Source organism: Monodelphis domestica, chromosome 4 (genome assembly GCF_027887165.1).
Source record: "Monodelphis domestica isolate mMonDom1 chromosome 4, mMonDom1.pri, whole genome shotgun sequence".
Classification (NCBI taxonomy): Eukaryota; Metazoa; Chordata; class Mammalia; order Didelphimorphia; family Didelphidae; genus Monodelphis; species Monodelphis domestica.
Genome location: NC_077230.1, coordinates 350,132,031 through 350,151,062, shown reverse-complemented (window position 1 = coordinate 350,151,062; position 19,032 = coordinate 350,132,031). Strand labels below are relative to the sequence as shown.

Below are 19,032 nucleotides of genomic sequence, written 5' to 3'. Positions count from 1 at the left end.
TCGTAGACAGAGAACTATCTTTAAAGAGAGTGGGAGTAGGGATCAGATGCCCCAAACCCAAATCCTCCCAAGTCCTTCCATTTCTTCAGAGATAAAGAACTATCTTAAAAGGGAGGAGGGGGTTTAAGAGGGTACCTAATGTAAACAAATCCTGTCCACAGCAGGAATATCCTTTATAATACTCCACCAAGTTTGCTCAAACATCCCCAATAATATAGAGCTCACTAGGTCCTAAAGTAGACCATTCCTCTGCTGGATACTATTAATTGCTTTTTTTTTTAAGTTTTTTTCTTAACATTCAAATGAAATCTACCTCTGCAATTTTCCTTCATTGCTCCTAGCTCTGTCTACTTGACCCAGGCTAAAGGCAAGCAAGAACAATTACAATATCTCTTCTCCTTCAAACCTATTAGGGAAGGCAAGCATATCCCCTTGAAGTATTCTCTAACCTAAACATTCCGAGTTCCTTCAGTCCAATGGTTTAATTTCCATATTTACAAGTAAACCATTCAGATTGGAGCTTAAGAATGGCCATCAGGGAGGACTCCTCAGAGCTCAGGGAGGCAGGCAAAGGCACTGGGGAACCTTGCGGACAGCAGAGAAGCAGCTGGAGAGAACTGGAGAGAGCCTGGGCAGCCCAGCCTTCCAGTTTTCAGCCTCAGAGCACATACAGCCCAACCCAGTTGAACTTAATCCGATCAAAAGCCTCCAGAGGACAGGGAAGCTAACATTCCTCCCCTAGAGACTGTACCAAGAGATCTGACAAAGCTCCAAGAGGGGAGACTGACAGACCCAAAACCAAAAAAAAAAATGAGAGGAGCAAGAGCACAGACAAATATGGGGAGCAAAGAAGGGGCAAACCCAAGCAAACAACAGAAAAAGAAGAAAGAAATTACAATAGACAGCTTTTGCACAGGTAATGAGCAAAGAGCGAACGAAACAGAGGGGGAGGGATCAGCAAAGGAAAAATCAGAAATCCCAGCGAATTGGATACAGGCTTTGGAAGAACTCAAAATGCAATTCAAAACACAATTAAGAGAGGCTGAAGACAATTGGGAAAAGAACTTAAAAACTAAGATCAGTCATCTGGAAACAGAGGCACCTGAACTAAAACAAGAAAATGATGTCTTGAAAGCCAAAATCAACCAGCTGGAAAATGAGGCAAAGGAGATGAAAGATGAGGTGAAGAAGATGAAAGATGAGAAAAAGGAGATGAAAGACAAGGTAAAGAGGATGAAAGATGACCTCCAAAGAAAAGAATGGCCATCAGGATGCCGATTGATTATAAACCCTCAGAATATAGGCAGGGAACAGAATATGGCTATGAGAGCTGAGGCAAGGTTGTGAACACATCCCTAATCCTGCTTTTTCAAAAAGCAATTCTCTCCACAAAATAAATGAATAAAATAGAAATATTTTGTAACCATGGAAGTATAAGCAACTGAACTATCTCCTCCCTAGTTACCAGAATAAAAAACTAACAAAAATTATGTCAGAGGGGAAAAGATCTCCAAGTTTCAAATTCAACAATACTTATCTGCTACATTTCAAACAGGCCAATCAAGGCACAAACCTATTCTAAGAAATGTTACATGATCATTCTCTATTCTGTCCTTATACTGTATTGTCTCCACATCAAGGACTTCACTTATATAACGCCACATAAAAGCATAGCAAATAAAGCTGGAAGGGACTTCGGAAACTAACCCAATTCTTTCATTTTACAGATAAGGAAAATAAAGTCCCACTAAAGGGAAGAGAAATACACAGCTACTACGTGGCTAAGTTTGGATTCAAACCCAGGAGAAAATTACATGGAAAATATTGACTAAGTATAAGGAAAAACTTCCTAACATTCACAACTTTCCAACATTGGAATGTTTTCTAATTAAATGGTGAGTTCACTATCATTAAAAGTCTTTAAATGAAAGCTAAATGAAATAGATGTCACAGAATAAATAGATTCATTCACTGGGTGATTAACAACAAACATTTATTTAACATTTACTATGTGCCAAGCACTATGCTAGGTACTAGTGATACAAATATAAAAGTGAGAGAATTCTTGCTATCAAGAAGCTTATATTCTACTATTCTAGGCAAGGTAGGATGAGCTGATATAATAAAATCCTACCTAAATTAATTTACTTATTTAGCGCTATACCTAACAAACTACCAAAAAACTTTTTCATAGAATTAGAAAAAATATTACAAAGTTCATCTGGAAGAACAAAAGATCAAGAATATCAAAGGAACTAATGAAAACAATGTGAAGGATGGAGGCCTAGCACTACCAGATCTAAAACTATACTATAAATCAGTGATCATCAAAACAATATGGAACTGGCTTAGAGACAGAAGGGTCGATCAATGGAATAGACTTGGGAAAAATGACAGTAGCAAGATAGTGTACAATAAACCCAAAGATCCCAGCTTTTAGGACAAGAACCCACTATCTAACAAAAACTGCTGGGAGAATTGGAAAACATTATGGGAGAAATTAGGTTTAGATCAACATCTTACAACCTATGTTGATTAATTAAGAATGGGTAAAAAATGTAAATATAAAGAGGGAAATCATAAACAAATTAAGTGAACATAGAATAGTATACCTGTCAGATATATGAAAGGAAGGAATTTAAGACCACTACAAAATGTAAAAATGAATAATTTTGATTATATTACATTATTATATTTATACTATTTTTATTGTTATATTTTATTATATAATTATATAATTATTATATTAAATTAAAATTTTTCTGTACAAACAAAACCAATGCAACCAAAATTAGAAGGGGATAAACAAATTTGGGGAAAATTTTTATAACAAAAACTTTTGACAAAGGTCTAATTACACAAATTTATAAAGAGCTAAATCAATTGTACCAAAAAAAAAAATGTCATTCCCCAATTGACAAATAGTCAAGGCACAGAAATAGGCAGTTTTCAGATAAAGAAATCAAAACTATCAATAAGCACATGAAAAAGTATTCTAAATCTCTCATAATTAGAGAAATGCGGATCTGCTAGTCTAGGCAAGAAGTTGTTCTAGATGACCTTTTAGACATGACAAATACTGTACGTAGTATGGTTACTGAAATACTACAAAATCAATCCAGGTAAACTGTTTGCAAGTATTTGGTGTTTCTCCAGAATCCCTCTGCTGGTAGCTGCAATGATAGGGAATGTCAGTCTTTAGATGGCTCGGGAGACTTCTTGTTGGGATGCCCTTGGGACAGGCTGACTGTGGAAAAATTAATCAATACTAAAAGAAAAACTTATAAGGAAAGGATTGCTGTTCTTGTACTTACTTTAACCTGTATAAACACTAAAAAAGGAGAGATTAAGTCACAACCCCTATCACTTCAGAGCAAGGAAACTAGATGTTAAGCAGGATACTCAGCCCTTGCCCAGATCCAAGAACTGATCAGCAGTTCAGTAGGCTATTAGAAGTAGCCTAGTACAGCAATGACAGTTCACACCTGGCACTGATGCCAACACCAGACCTACCACTAATAAACTGTATGAGTTCAAGAAAGTTACAAGTTCTCATGGCCTCAACTATTTCCTTTATAATAGAGGGATAATCCTAACCTTACTTCCCACGGGAAAATCACTTAGCCTTTGTCTGCCTCACTTTCCTTATCTGTAAAATGGAAAAATAATAACCTATTTCCCACGGTTGTAGTGAGGATCAAACGAGATGTTTGTAAAGCATTTAGCATAATGCCTGGCACACAGTAAGCCTTATTATATGTCTGTTTCCTTCCTTCCTTAATAAATATTTATTAAAGCACCTACAATGTGTTGGGTATTTTGCTAAGTCGTAAGGATACAAAAAGGCTAAAGAGCTCCCCTGCCTGTGTAAGGAACTTACAAAGTTATGGGAGAAACAACATGAAAACAAATATATAAAAAGCAAGTTATATACAGGATAGAAAGGAAAAAAGTAACAGAGAAATAGAATTAAGAAGAGTTGGGAAAGTCTTCCTATAAAAGATGAGATTTTGGAGGGGACAAGAAGCCAGGGCTAACACACACACGCACACTCACACATACACACATGCACATACACATGCACACACGGTTGCACATGCAGCAGCAACAGAAAGCAAGCAAACAGCAGCAGCGACCGCCTCCACCAGGCATGGCACTGGGCTCTACCTCATTATGGCAGCCACGCGACACAACACCCTTGACTTCCAGCTCTGTGCTAAAGCTGATGGAGATGCCATTCTTAAAGGTCTACAGTCTGTTTTTGAAGAGCAGGCAATGACAGAAACAATTTACACTTGGGAAGATCATGGATATTTAGCAACCTACATTAATAAAAATGGCAGTTTTGCCAGTCTGAGAATTTACCCACATGGATTGGTGTTGATGGATGTACAGAGTTACAACAATGATTTGAAAGGAAAAGAAGAAATTGAAAATCTACTAAACAAACTAGAAGAAAGAATGAAAGAACTATGTCAGGGCAATATTGGAAGGTTAAAACAATTGCCGGCTCTTGTACTAGGAGGCAAGATCAATAAGTATTGGCCTACAGCTGATGGACGCCTGGTGGAATATGACATAGATTAAGTTGTCTATGAAGATTCACCTTATCAGAACATTAAAATTCTGCATTCGAAGCAGTTTGGAAATATCCTTATCCTCAGTGGGGATGTCAATTTGGCAGAGAATGATTTGGCGTATACACAAGCCATAATGGGCAGCAGGAAGGAAGATTACACGGACAAAGAAGAGCTGATTCTGGGTGGTGGCAATGGGGGTATATTATATGAAATAGTCAAATTGAAACCAAAGATGGTCACTATGGTAGAGACTGACCAAATGGTGATTGACGAGTATAAGAAATACATGCGTAAAACATGTGGAGATGTCTTAGACAATCTTAAAGGAGAGTGCTATCAGGTTCTAATAGAAGACTGTATTCTAGTACTGAAGAGGTATGCCAAAGAAGGGAGAATGTTTGATTATGTAATTAATGATCGGTGACAGCTGTTCCAATCTCCACATCTCCAGAAGAAGATTCCACATGAGAATTTCTCAGACCTGTCCTTGACCTTTCAATGAAAGTATTGAAACATGATGGAAAATACTTTACACAGGGGAACTGTATCAATTTGACTGAAGCCTTGACTGTCTATGAAGAACAACTTAGCCAGCTTTATTGTCCTGTGGAATTCTCAAAGGAAATTGTATGCGTTCCCTCATACATGGAATTATGGGTATTTTACACTGTTTGGAAGAAAACTGAATTTTGAAGATTACTCTTGCCTGCATATTGCCATCTTGAACCTTTTAAATTATATGCTCTAGATGATTCTGAAATTAGTCATTCTATTGATTGTGAATTCCTTAAGTTTTATTATTATTATTTTAATTAAAAAACAAATGGAAAATATATATTTTGATGAGCTCTAGGGTGTTATTTTTTGAAAGTCAACTTAAAGATGAATTGGCAGCACTGCTGCTGAATGCACTGAACCTTTTAGAATGTGATCTTTATATTTCTCTGTTAATGTAGGTTTTTATGGCAGGGTTTCATTAGTGTGGTGTGTGAGTGGGTGGATGGATGGGTGAATATGGATGGATGTATGGAAGAGAGAGGAAAAGAATGGGTAGTATGGGGAACGTATGGTGTATAATGGTTTAGTATTTTTTTTCTTTTAAATTTCATTTGTAAGGGATACCTGAAAAAAGATTTTTTTTTTCTTTTCCAAAAGTTGATTATGTTTTAGAGATTGGGTTAAAGGAGACTTTAAAGTGAATAATAGTACTTCCATCATAAAAATTTTTGTGTGTGTTTTCAAAAAATCTACTCTTTAATACTCTGGTCCCATAAAACAAATTTTTCTTTGCTTGATGTAGTTCTGTTTTTTTTTTAATGTATGCATGTATGTATGCATACATATAGTTCCATTAACCAATTTCTATAATAGATAATCTTTCCCTTCCTGCCTCTTTGGCTCCCTCCTTTCTCCCCTATCCCTACTACACGTGCAAATTTGTCTTGTGAACCTGGAACCTGAACTGAAGCTACTGTTGTTACTATCAGATTGAAAGTCAAAGCATGCTCCCTTATCCACTCTGATGTGAGATGTTGAAATGAGGCTTTCTCTGGATATCCATCTCGGAAGTTGACAGGAGTATATTTGTTACAGAATCTAAATAAGTTCGATATGTACAAAAGAGAAGAGAATAGCCAAAAACTCTTTTATACTTCTCACATTGTTAAGGGAAGGTGTGGATATGTATCAGTTTTCCAAGTTCAGCATTTCACAGAGGCCACACAAATCTGATTGTTGAGATTGTATTTCCAAGTTAAGATTTGAGATTTCAAAGTTAAGATCTCCTCCCTTGGACTTTTCTACCTATATCTTTGTGAAAAGTTTATTTAGTTTGTTAATTGGGTCACTTCATGTATGGTAACTGATATAAGCTAACCATTTACTATAAATGAGATATTCTGTATGACTTCTATGGAAGAAAAAAATTTTTTTTATAATGCTTATGGGAGAATTCTTTTGGAAGAAGAAACAATTTCCTTAAAAACTAAAGTGTTTTATTTAACTACTTGGTTTATTGGAGTGGGAGGGAAGAGAAGAGATATTAATGGTTCCTCTTATTAAGTATATAGGATAAAACAGGGGGTTGTAACTGGACCTGTCTTTTAACCAAGAGATAGTTTTGTTGTATTACACATGTAGTAAAATTTGTCTTTGACAGCCTTTGTGTAATGAATGAGCTTATCTTTGAGAATGCTTGCAGAGCAAAGGCTGGGTATAATGTTCATATATATGTGTATATATTTATATGTGGACATTATAGAATATACACACATACAAATTATACACACATAATGTATAATAGTGCTGTTAGTGTTCAAATTACCATTTGAGTTGAACAGTGGGAGGGAGCATTTTTCTTCTCCATTGAAAAATCCACCGCCACCCCAGAAGCATCTTGAAATATGTGACCAGCATTTAGGCATAACTTTGACATTGAACTTAACAAGATCAGATCAACTTGTGGGCTGAAGCAGGTCATCCAGTGATCAATGTGGGAGCATAGGTCCTGCTGCAAAGATAGCAAGTTAGAAGTTTGTGTGGTGGGTTTGGATATTCAGGACCCTGGAAGGTACATTCAGTGCAAAGGTATATGGGATGGGGGGAAGGAGATCAAGTGGGGAGGCGGGAGGGAGAGAGAAAAATGTGTTGTGTGAAGCTAACAATGCACACAACTCCTTTAATTTTCTTACTATCATTATTTATGTGGAGAAAGAATGACTTTTGCTTTTCAAAATATTTTGTAGTTACTATAAAAAGATGGGCATGCAAATACTAAATACTGGTGACTTTATTTGCTAACAAGATTCTGAAGAAATGTTTAAAGAATGAAGCACTGTCATTTTAAGATTTATTTTTAATGCTGTAGTATAAAATGTAAAGTTCAATTCCCTCTGTACTTTTTTATTGAACATACTATAGAGCGCAATATATAGACTTTTTTTACAATGAAAGGAAAATGTGGACATAGTTTTGAGCTCAACTCCACACCTATCAATAAGTACCAAGAATTTGTTCATGTTTATTTGTACTCAGGGGAAAATTTATATCCTTGAGTTCATATATTAACAAATTAAGAAGGGCAGAGGTCAATGAATTGGGCATGCAAATTAAAAAACTAGAAAGCGAATAAATTAAAAATCCTCAGATGAAGACTAAATTAAGAGATCCTAAAAATCAAAGGAGATATTAATAAAATTGAAAGTCAAAGAACTATTGAATTAGTAAAAAAAAAAAAAAGACTAGAAGGTGGTCCTTTGGAAAAAAACAAATAAAAGGCAAAGTACTAGTCAATCTAATAAAAAGAGGAAAGAAGAAAATGAAATTGACAGTATCCAAGATGAAAAGGGAGACCTCACCTCTAATGAAGAGGAAATTAAGTCAATCATTAAAAACTATTATGCCCAATTATATGGCAATAAATATGGCAATCTAGGTGAGATGGATTAATGACAAAAATATAAATGGCCTAGATTGACAGAATAAGAAATAGAATACTTAAATAATTCCATATCAGAAAAAGAAATTGAACAATCTATCAAAGAACTCCCTAAGAAAAAATCCCCAGGGTCTGATGGATTCACAAGTGAATTCTATCAAACAGTCAAAGAACAACTAATCCCAATACTCTACAAACTATTTGACAGAATAGGCCAAGAAGGAGTTCTACCAAATTCCTTTTATGACACAAATATGGCACTGATTCCAAAGCCAGGTAGATCAAAAACAGAAAGAAAACTACAGATCAATCTCCTTAATGAACATATATGCAAAAATCTTAAATAGAATACTAGCAAAAAGACTCCAGCAAGTGATCACAAGGGTTATTCATTATGATCAGGTAGAATTTATACCAGGAATGCAAGGATAGTTCAATATCAGGAAAACCATCCACATAATTGACCATATCAAGAAGCACACCAACAAAAATCACATGATTATCTCAATAGATGCAGACAAATCCTCTGACAAAATACAACACTTATTCCTATTAAAAACACTAGAAAGTATAGGAATAGAAGGAACTTTCCTATAAACAATAAACAGTATATATGTAAAACCATCAACAAGCATCATCTGCAATGGTGACAAACTAGAAGCCTTCCCAATAAGATCAGGAGTGAAACAAGGATGCCCATTATCACCTGTATTATTTAACATTGTACTAGAAACACTAGCAGTAGCAATTAGAGGAGAAAAAGAAATTGAAGGTATTAAAATAGGCAAGGAGGAGACTAAGCTATCACTCTTTGCAGATGATATGATGGTCTACTTAAAGAATCCTAGAGAATCAACTAAAAAGCTAGTCAAAATAATCAACAACTTTAGCAAAGTTGCAGGATACAAAATAAACCCTCATAACTCATCAGCATTTCTATATACTTCCAACTCATCCTAGCAGCAAGAGTTAGAAAGAGAAATTCCCTTTAAAATTCCCATAGACAATACTCTCAAACCCATAGATGACTTGGGGGGATATCTACCCCAAGCACGTCTAGATTTCCCTTGGTGGAATGGAAGGATGAGAACAATTTGTTCCAACTGCCATAAAATTGACTGAAGCAGATTGTGTCGGACACCTAGAGATCGGACAGACATCGAAGAATCCAGGGTTATCTACTGCATCTTGGGCCATTGACAGTCATCCTGACTTTTGTCCCACCACTGGACTTCAAAGACTGAAAGATAGTGAGGCTGACAACTTTGTGCAATTCTGCTTCATTGTGATATCCTCTTCAAAAGGAAGAATGAACAACAATTACAAAGAAATAATTACCCACTCTCAAGTCTTTTTTTTTCCAAACTAAACATCCCAGTTTCCTACCATTGATCTTGGAAAAACCATAGTATCCAGTCTCCTTATTTTGGTTGCCCTCTTCTAGACAATTTCTAACTTGTCAATGTCCTTATTAAAATGCAGAGAAACGGAAACAAACTTCCATTTGGGGTCTGATTAGGAAAAACCATAACAGTGCTTTGACTACCCATACTCAAGACACTAGAATCAAACAGTTTGAGTCTTCCTCCATGCTATATATATATATATATATATATATATATATATATATATATATATATATATATATATATACTATCTTGTATCATTTACTATGGGCTTATATGTGGTTTCATCTCACCAAAGGGACTGTAAACTCAACAAGAACCACATTTCAAAAGTCATCTCTACCTCAGTATAGAACAGATGAAGAGATGCTCATGCTGTATTTGATGAATGATTGATTTTGATTCCATTGATTTTATCAACTATTAAAACTCTTAATAGTTCAGAGGTTCAGAGAATGTATTAAAAAATTGCTACTGATGATAACTATAATACTGGACTGTACCTCTCCTCCCTGTCCAGTTCTCTCCCTTGTACAAGGACCAATGACCTCCTGAGAAGGCCTTGGTCTTAACTGAGGCAATACACAGTAGGGCACAAATACCAAAGAGCCAGCAAAGAAAGGTGAATTTCCTCAATCCCAATGCAGAGAGACCAAAACAAGAGTGCTCAGCTGAAACTGCAAACTCAAACAGCCACCCACCCTCTGGAGGAGAGTCTAAAACTGACTTAGGAAGGATTTCAACAGTGATCTAATTAGGAAAAGAGGAAGATTGACAGAATGTCAGCGTTGAAAGGGACTTAAGAGTTTGATTATCAAACAACACTATGTTAGGGATATGAATCAACAGGAACTACATTCCACAGGGGGAGATAACACACTTACATAAAAATACATAAAATCAATACAAGATAATTTAAGGAGGCACTAGTAGTTGGAGGAGCAGGAATCAGGAAAAACCTCATTGCAGAAACTGGCATTCAATCCAACTATTGCTTGGGGAAAAGAATCCTCTCTGACATCCCTAACAAATGGTCATCTTAGTTTTTCTTGATGATATCCAGTGATGGGAAACTCACTACCTGTCCTAAAGCAAACCATTACACTTTTGACCAGTTCTGAGTTATTAGGAAACTTTCTTTTTATCAAATAGAAAGTTGTCTTCCTATAACTTTTCCCTATTACTGAACTTCAGAATTTCTATAGGATATTGGAACACTTCAGAGTAGAGTCTTGTTTAAGTATAGAAAAAAACTAGATGACCTCTGAAGTCTCTTCCAATTCTCAGATGCCATGATTCTCTATTATAAAGGACAGAACCATTTCATTCCAGTTCACTTTCTGCTATAATGTCAAAGTGCTGAACTATTGTATCTCGACCACATAAAACTCCTCATTTTTTCTAAGATGAAGAAAAAACTTGCTAAGCTCCAGAAAACCACACAATTAAGTTGGTGAGTCACTGTTGGCATCAATGTCACAAAGGATCCAAGAAAACTAGTCATAAGAAAAGAATGCCAGTGGGCAGATATGTCTTCCTTTCCTCCATTTCAAAGTGCAGGAAACAATAAAGACCACATACTCCAAAGAACAAATCCAGTATCAGCTCTGAAACAAGAAGACACTATGGGGGAGGTCCAAGCAGGTCATAAAGCCCTCACCAACTCTTCTAAGAGCTCTTAACAAAGTCTTCAAGTAGATAAAAGTGGACAAAGTTGAGATAATGGAGATAAACAGGTGACACTACTGTAAACCTTTTCCATGAATGTCATAGCACTAGCACTGTACCACATGAATCAATGCTGATGAAACTGCCACAGAATTTTCATTTGGAAAGGCTTTAACAATCCTAGCCTGTCAGTATTATTTGGATGAACCTCTCGGGTAATACTGCCCTGGATTTCATCCAGTGAAGAAATTCTTCCTACAACCTCCCCAAAGCAAATTATCCATCATCTGCTTGGAGACCCCTGGGAGTCCCTATCTCAGAGGTAGCCTGTTTCATTGTGGGACAGCTCTGACTATTTGAAAGTTTTCTTATACTAAATTAAAATCTTCCTTCCTACATTCTCTTCACTGGTCACTTGGGGCTACACATAATATTTATACTCTTTCTTCCCTACTTAAGAATTTCTTGATCTTTTTCTCTATAGGTTAACCACCCCTAATTCCTTCCATTCTTCCTCATATATCAGTCTAGTTCTTTCACCATCCTTGTGAACTCACAAATGAGATATTTGTAAAGTGCTTAGCATAATGCCATTGTTTCTTGATTCTCTCCTTTTTTCTTTCATTCCTTCCTTCTTTCCTTCTCTTATCTTTTCCCCCTCTCTCATTCCTTCCTTCCTCTGATCATGCTTTGTTAATGCTCTTCCTAAAATTCATCTCTGAGAATTGGACACAATGTTCCATATGCAATCAGACCAACACAGAGAACAATATGACTATCGATCCTCTTTCATTTTGGCACCAGACTTCTATGTGTGCATCCTAATAACAAAATGGCTTGTTTGGCTATCATATCATATTGCTAGTTCAAATTAAGTAGTCCTGCATTACATCTTGTCCCACCTATGTGAGATCACACACTTATAGCCAATGTCTCCAAAGTAAAAATTCTGTATTGCTCAGGGAAAAAGAATAAAAAAAGACTTAAAATAGATACTTTGTCTTCCTTACTTCACTACTCTGGGTCCCAAGTTTCTATACTATAAAATGAGGAGACATAAAAGGAGCTTTCCAAATTTAACAGCTTCTGTTCTATATTCTAATGGCCATATAACAACAGTATGTTTCTAAGAGTTCAGCTCACTTTAGACAGCACAAGACCACGGACCATCCATGCTTCCAGCCATCCAACTGGTCCATCTTCTTGCTATCTTCCCTGAAAGGGAATCTCCTGGATCACCAAATCCCTAAAAGAAATGTTCTAAAGGTATTAGAAACACTCAGCTTTAAAATTTCTGTCCTTCGGCTAGGCTCTCCTATGCACAGGACAACTACACCATACTTCCAGTCCTGCACCTAGGCCACATTTTTGCTACTGAACCTGCCATCATGTTCTTTTTCTCCGTCTCATGAAACCCTTCTTCTTGCTATGGGAACAATAATCAAGTAAATATTGCTATTGCATCTAGAAAGTGTACATCACAGTCCATGAATATTAATCAGATAAATATTACTATTGCATCTATAAAGAATATGTCAATCTATCAATGAATATTAATTAAGCACCTACTCACATGCCATGCAGTCTACTTTTTGAGGGAGCTACAAATACAATAAAATTATCTCTACCCTTAAGGAGTCTATGGTTTTTTTAAAACAAATTTTTATTGATGTACTTTGGTTTGTTGGGGTTTTTATGTACTTTGTTTTTCATTGAAAATTTTCATTTAATTAATTTAGAATATTTTCCCACGGTTACAAGATTCATGCTCTTTCCCTCTACTTCCCCCTTCCCCTCCCCCCCGTAGCCAACAAGTAATTCCACTGGGTTTAAATGTATTATTGATCAAGACCTATTTCCATATTATTGATAATTGTACTAGGGTGATCATTTAGAATCTACATCCCCAATCATATCCCCATCAACCCATGTAATCAAGCAGTTGTTTTTCTTCTGTGTTTCTATTCCCACAGTTCTTCCTTTGGATGTGGATAGTGTTCTTTCTCATAAGTCCCTCAGAATTGTCCTGGATCATTGCATTACTGCTAGTAGAGAAGTCCATTACATTTGATTGTGCCACAGTGTATCAATCTCTGTGTATAAGGTTCTCCTGATTCTGCTCCTTTCACTCTGCATCAATTCCTGGAGATCATTCCAATTCACATGGAATTCCTCCAGTTCATTATTCCTTTCAGCACAATAGTATTCCATCACCAACAGATACCACAGTTTGTTCAAGCCATTCCCCAGAGGGCATCCCCTCATTTTCCAATTTTTTATTACCACAAAAAGTGAGGCTATAAATATTTTTGTACAAGTCTTTTTCCTTATTATCTCTTTGGGGAACAAACCCAGCAGTGCCATGGCTGGATCAAAAGGCAGGCATTAGCATCCTTTGGGCATAGTTCCAAATTGCCATCCAGAATGGTTGGATCAATTCACAACTCTACCAGCAATACATTAATGTCCCAATTTTGCCACATCCCTTCCAACATTTATTACTTTCCTTTGTTGTCATGTTAGCTAATCTGCTGGTGTGAGGTGGTACCTCAGAGTTGTTTTGATTTGTATTTCTCTAATTATAAAAGATTTAGAATGCTTTTTCATGTGCTTATTGATAGTTTTGATTTCTTTGTTTGAAAATTGCCTATTCACAATGAGGAGACCAAGCTATCACTCTATGCAGATGATATGATGGTCTTCTTAAAGAATTCTAGAGAATCCACTAAAAAAACTAGTGGAAATAATCAACAACTTTAGCAAAGTTGCAGGATACAAAATGAAAATTGCCTATTCATGCCCCTTGCCCAATTATCAATTGGAGAATGGCTTGATTTTTTTTGCACAATTGATTTAGTTCCTTATATATTTGAGTAATTAGACCTTTGTCAGAGTTTTTTGTTATAAAGATTCTTTCCCAGCTTGTTGCTTCCCTTCTAATTTTGGTTGCATTGATTTTGTTTGTACAAAATCTTTTTAATTTAATGTAATCAAAATTATTTGTTTTACATTTTGTAATTTTTTCTAACTTGCTTGGCCTTAAAATATTTCCTTCCCCAAAGATCTGACAAGTATACTATTTTGTGTTCACCTAATTTACTTATTGTACTTTGTTTTTTAAATCACCATAGTTTTCCCCTACTTGACCTCCTCCTCCCTCTCTCAGTGTCATCCATATTACAAAAAGTCTTTTCAAGACAAAATAAGAAATGAGGAAAAATTAACTGATAAATTCTTGAAAAAGGCCTGAAAATATGTGCAAAGTGGACATGCCTCCCACCTATGCAAAAGGATTAGATAGAAGTGTCTTCTCATATCTCTTCGAGTCATGCTTGTTTCTTTAAAATTTCGCAACATTGACTTTTGATTTGCATTTTGGTTGTTCTTTCCATTTACACTGTTAGAGTCAATTGTGTATATTGCTTTATTGGCTCTGCTTACTTCATTCTGCCTCAGTTTAAAAAGATCTTTTCATGCTTCTCTGTATTCATCACAGTAATCATCTTTATAGTATGGTAGTCTTCCACTACATTAAGGTTGCACTATTTGTTTAACCATTTCCCAGTTGAAGGGTATCTATTTTGTTTCCAATTCTTTGCTATCATAAAGAGTGCTAGTGTAAACATTTTGGTATTTATGAGGACATTTTTCCCTTTATCATTAATTTCTTTTTAGTATATGCCTAGTAATGGAATCTCTGGGTTAAAAGGTATTGATATTTAAATAATTATTTGCACAATTCAAAATTGTTTTCCAAAATGGTGTTATAGATTCATAGTTCCATCAACAATGCACTAGTGTGCTTATTTTCCCATAACCAGTCCAACATTGACTATTCCCATCCTTTGTCGTCTTTGACAATTTGCAAAGTATGAAGTAAAACTTCAGAGCTATTTAATTTACTTTTCTCTTATCATTAGTGATTTCATCTGATTACTAATAATTTGTGATTCTTCTAAGAATTTTGTTCACTTTCTTTGATCTTTCATACATACTTATATATATATATATATATATATATATATATATATATATGGGGGGGGTCCTTGAGCTTTCTGGAAGGAGGGAGTGGGAGAGACATAGTGAGAAACATAAGTGATATTAAAAAAATCAGTTAATTTTTTTAAAAGGGTAACTCAGCACCATGTTCTCCAAATGCTTTTCTCACATTATTGCTCTGAAATACAGTTTGCAATTTATCCTTATTTTAATGAAGCTCAGAGAAGTTAATGATTTGCCCCTGCATACACACACACACACACACACACACACACACACACACACACACACACACATCACAAGAGTAGGAGAAAGCATTCAATTCCACGATTCCAGTTTCTAAGCCCAGGGTCACTTCCCTCTATACCAGATCATCTTGCACTTGTCAGGGCTATTGGAGAAGAGATATCCTGGGCAGTAGGTTGATCTAGATGACAGTTTTAGGCACCCGTCTTCTCTTAGAAGGTACCAAAGAACAGAACTGGGTTTGAAACCATACAGGGAGTGATATAATTAAATCTCTCTTAAATGCCTACTAAGTTCAAACAACTGTCAGTTTCCCTTGTCAGTACAGATACAGGGAGATAGCCAGAATGTGTAAGTGGCTAAGAGAATAAGAACACTAGAGTAAGTAAATAGGTGTGCCAGTCTCCCAACAAGGCTGAACTCAAATTCAATGCTAGCTCCATTACCTTATCCCAAAATGATAGGGATTAAATCACAAGGAATAGACCTCCTAGCCTCAGCACCTCTAGAAGAAAGGTTCCCAGGTACTTCAGTCTTCAAATATATGACAACTCTGGGTCTCCTTCAGAACAGGCCCTCTACTACTGCTTGCTCTCTTAGGCCCAGGATCTTTTAGTTCTAGACCCCGAGGAGTAGAAAGAAATTAAAGGCAGATAATATATGTTTTTTTTAAAATAAAAACCATCTTGGAGTCAATACTGTATATTGGTTCCAAGGCAGAAGAGTGGTAAGGGCTAGGCAATGGGGGTCAAGTGATTTGCCCAGGGTCACACAGCTGGGAAGTGTCTGAGGCCAGATTTGAACCTAGGACCTCCCATCTCTAGGCCTGGCTCTCAATCTATTGAGCTACCCAGCTGCCCCCAATATATGATTTTTTTCAAGGAAGTCTCTTTCCAAAGACTCTGGAGCCAGAATGGATTGGACTAGTTGACCTAGTACTCATCAGTAACATAAGGTAGTCATAATTTTGGAATAAATCTCATTCCACTCAGATTAGAAAGATTTGGTTCATTTTCATTCCTTGACTTTTTGACACAGAGGTTGACCTTGCTAAAATTTCTGATTAAGAATGCCAATGGCAATTTAATACTGAAATTTCCTTCTTATCATGGTCAAAACTAGGACAAATGTCACTAAAGGTCATACGTAGGTAAAGAATATTATCTCTCAACCCTAATGTTTAATCTTAACAATAGTTAGATCCAACATGAACAGACATGCATAACAGGAATGGCAAATAACATAGTTATAAACAGGCTCCCCCTAAACAATGAGGCCAAGAAAATCTTAGAAAGGTCTTACCTGTCCATACCAATCACAGGAAACTCTGAGGTCCCTCACACCTCACAGGACAGTCACCCAGATCCTATTTTAACATTCACTTCTGGCTCCAGCACTACCAAGAAATAATAATACTCCAATGGGCAATACATGTGATCAGACATATACCTTGGGCAAGGCTTTTACATGATACTGACCTAGGTATCTTGCAGACTGCTTATGTAGGCTTCTCCTACTCTCAACCTGTCCTCAAATAAACCAATAGAGCTAACTTTGTACTTAAATGAACTTATGCAGAGTAAAGTGAACAGAACCAGGAGAACAAGATCAACTGTGAAGAACTGAACCATTATCAACAAAGCAAGTCTCCAAGATAACCACAAGGTTATGTTGAAGGAATGAAAATGCTATCCATAGCCAAAGAAAGAAATATTGTAATCTGAGAACAAATCAATGTCATTTTCTACCATATTTCCTTCATGGAATTTCTATTGTACATATGATATATGTCTTCTATCATGATGAGGAATATGGAAATATGCATTTTATCAAGGTACAGTATAATCTATATCAGACTATTTAGGGAGGGGAGGAGAAAGGGAGGAAGGGAGGAAATCTTAATTTTAAAATGTAAAAAAAAGTCAAAAAGTGTTTCTATATGTAACTGAAAAAATAACTGAAAAAAACTGAAAAAAAAAATTTAAAGAAATTGTTTTAAAAAGAGCTTACTTTGTGCCAAGAACTGAAATTGCACTTAGTACTGAAGAAACATAAAAGTGAAAAAAGCATGAGCTTACATTCTAAAAGAAGAGACAATATAAACCTATGCATTTCATATATGTGTATATAAAATGAATATAAGGTAATTTAATGTCAAAGTCCCCTACATTTCCTGGGGGAAAAAAAAGCAATTATGTTTTCTGATGGCACAAGAGGGATACAATAAGTAAAACTGTATCCTATCTGCACTAACTACTTTGACACCCAAGCATTCACTCTAGTCATCACTAGGGGGTATAATCAATGAATCTGATTGAAGTGAATTTAACTAATAGTTTATTAAGTTCTAAAACAAGAATGTCATTATTTACACTCATAAGATACAAAACAAGTATAATGACCAGCTTCCTCTGAATTATATGGGCTAAGAGGGCCTAGGGTAGCCAGCTGAATTTAGAATATATGGGAATGACTTCCAGCATCATGGTCATTATTTATATTTTATTCCCCTAACTGACTATTAGTTCCTTGAGAATATGGCTATATTTTTCATCTGTGTATCCCCAACACCTAGCACAGTGGCTTACAGAAATAAGTTGCTTAATAGGGATAGCTAGGTGGCTCAATAGAGAGAGAGCCAGGCCTGGAGACAGAAGGTCCTAGGTTCAAATCTGATCTCAAACATTTCCTAGCTGTGGGACTCTGGGTAAGTCACTTAATTCCAGTTATCTAGCCCTTGCCACTCTTCTGCATGGGAACCTATAATTAGTATTGATTCTAAAGTGGAAGGGTAAGGGTTAAAAAAATGAATGTTTAATAGTTTTGTTGAATAGAATTGCCTTAGTTTCTCTTTCTTGAGAATAGACTTATTATCTAATGCTGAGTGGCACAATAATAACAACTAACCATCACTATGCAGGTAGGATAGTGATAAGGGTGTAACTTGTAATTTCATTAATAATGGGATGTTCTGAATGAAAAAAAAAAAAACAACAACCTCTACCAATACAGTTGGGCTTCTTACATAATCTCAGAGTTGTCTAGGCCCTGCATAATAGATATAAGTTAAAATTAATCAACATACTGTAAAGAATCCTAAAATCAAATGATTGATAAAATCCTATATTTACAGAACACAGAGTTCAACTTATAAGTTTTTATAAAGCATTCAGTTACAAACTCAATTATAAATTCAAATAAAATAGTCAATAACTCATTCAGTGAAATCTAATTCCCAAGATATTCAAAAGCATGAGTCACAACTTTCAGCTGAACAGACTCCCTCAAAATCCATACAACTGACAGTATGGGAAAGGTTCTCAAAGCCAGTGACCTCCATAGAAGCCCATTTCCCTAGTCTTCCCCCTACACAACAATACATAAATATATAATAAAAAAAAAACTCTCCTTCCATTCACTAACACCTTCTACCCGCCCCCCTCAGCCTACTTCAGGGAGGCAGGATGGAGAGAAGTAAAGTGGTGAGACTGCCAACTCTGGTGCTAGACAATAAGCACTCTATTTCTACAATCTGCATTTCTACTTCCCGTCCCGGTCTGTCTTTCCCTCACATGCTAACTAAAGCCCTTTTTCCCAGTCCTACACTACCTTTTTCATGTAATGACACTTAACAATATCCCTGGAAAGAAAACTTGTTCATGTGAAGGTCACTGGTTCTCTTAGAAGTATGAAGTCA

At 36.0% G+C, this 19,032-nt stretch overlaps 1 protein-coding gene and 1 pseudogene across 12 annotated transcripts in view; one reads left to right on the top strand and one right to left on the bottom strand.

Annotated features, from left to right (window-relative positions):
* STIM1 (stromal interaction molecule 1) overlaps positions 1–19,032 on the bottom strand; it is a 251,736-nt gene that overhangs the window by 163,015 nt on the left and 69,689 nt on the right. The gene's annotated exons all lie outside the window — the stretch shown is intronic.
* Positions 4,108–5,363, top strand: LOC100016720 (spermine synthase-like; annotated as a pseudogene).